The following is a 1,678-nucleotide window of genomic DNA, read 5'->3' as shown; positions in this document are numbered from 1 at the left end:
TATATATATATATATATATATATGTATATATGTATATATGATTCTATGTATGTACGAGCGTTTATATATGCATGAATATATGTATACATATGTCAGACAGATAGGTAGGTAGGTAGGACGTTAGGTGGGACAGACTTAGTTTAGGACTAGGAAATGTGTGTATCACTTGTCTAAAAGAACTAATGCCAAAGTAAAATTTTTATCATAAGTCTTTGAGAAGTAATGTGATTTATACATCAGTAAAAATTGTGCTGCATATGTTCGCACATACGCATGTGTATACACTCACACACGCGCGTGCGCACACACACACGCACAACATGTGTATGTGTGTGTGTTTGTGTGTATGTGTGTATGTATGTGTGTATAACGCTCTTATACGTATGTATGCGTATACATACATATAAACACAGATTTGACCGATAAATCGACACCTTTATAATCGTTCAAATTTATTTTGATCTGAAATTATACATTCAAATTATTCACTAATTATTATAATGCAAATATTTAATATTTGGTAGGCATGCCCTTTGCCTTTGTCTATGCAAGAACACTATTAGTCATGCAGCTGATCAGACGAATATTTTCTAGAGGAATTTCTTGCCAAGTTTCATGCAGTAATCTCAAAAGATTTGGCTTGGAGAATGCTTTCTTGTTCTTTTTACGAAGTGTCTTGTTTATTATGCCGAGAGATGTTCAATAGAGTTCATATCTGGTGACTAGCGTGGGTATGGAAACTTTTTAATTTCTTTGTCTTCCAATCAGTCTTAGGTCTTTTTAGCTGTGTGACACAGAGCCCCGTCTTCCATAAATAAAGAGTCTTCTTTAATAAGTTCACCAATGGGGAAGATTGAAAAGAGTCCGTTCTGCAATATGGACACATATTTATTTGAGTTTATGTTTCTCTCACACTCTTTCAGCTCTGATCAACCATTGCTCCAAATTGATCCCCAGACCATCACAAAATAGCCACCGTGTTTAATTGCTGGCTGCAAAATTTTCCCGTCAAATTCTTGATCACTGTCTCTAGACCCACACTTAACCACTGTCAGAAAATATAGCAAACCTGGACTCATTAGAGAATATGAGAGTGTCCCAAAATGCTAATAGGCTCTCCACCATCTCACTGGCCCAATCTTTCCTTCTGTGCTTGATATTGGCTTGTCGAAGAAGTGACTTCCCTTTCGCTGCTCTGTCATAGTAGCCAAGTTTGTGCAGATACCTGACAGCCGTTCTGGGACTGGCATCAACTTGTTCTGCTCTGTCAGAGGCCTTGCAACTAGGAATATCCCCCACATTTCTCTTCACAAAGTGAAGGGTCTTGTCAGAGAGCCTTCATCGACCTCTTTCCCCTCTCTGGTGAATTGCAGTCACTCTATTAATTCAAGAAAATGGGATCCCAAAGTTTTCTGGATGATGCACAAAACGACCTCTTTAAAATTTGGATAACTCCAAGGCTTCTTTTGTACATGGCATGATTAAACAATCACATATAGAAAGTGAAAAATAAAAATGTCAATTAATATATAAAATATAAATCTTTTCAGTTTAAAATAATGTTTAATGAAGAGTCTATTAACTTCTGTAAAGTCTGTGGCCATATACATGTGTTTGTGTGTGATTGTGTGTGTGTGTGTGTGTGTGTGTGTGTGTGTGTGTGTGTGTGTGTGTGTGT

Source organism: Octopus bimaculoides, chromosome 9 (assembly GCF_001194135.2).
Source record: "Octopus bimaculoides isolate UCB-OBI-ISO-001 chromosome 9, ASM119413v2, whole genome shotgun sequence".
Taxonomy (NCBI): Eukaryota; Metazoa; Mollusca; class Cephalopoda; order Octopoda; family Octopodidae; genus Octopus; species Octopus bimaculoides.
The sequence above is the reverse complement of the archived record's forward strand: the minus strand, read 5'-3'. Positions refer to the sequence as shown.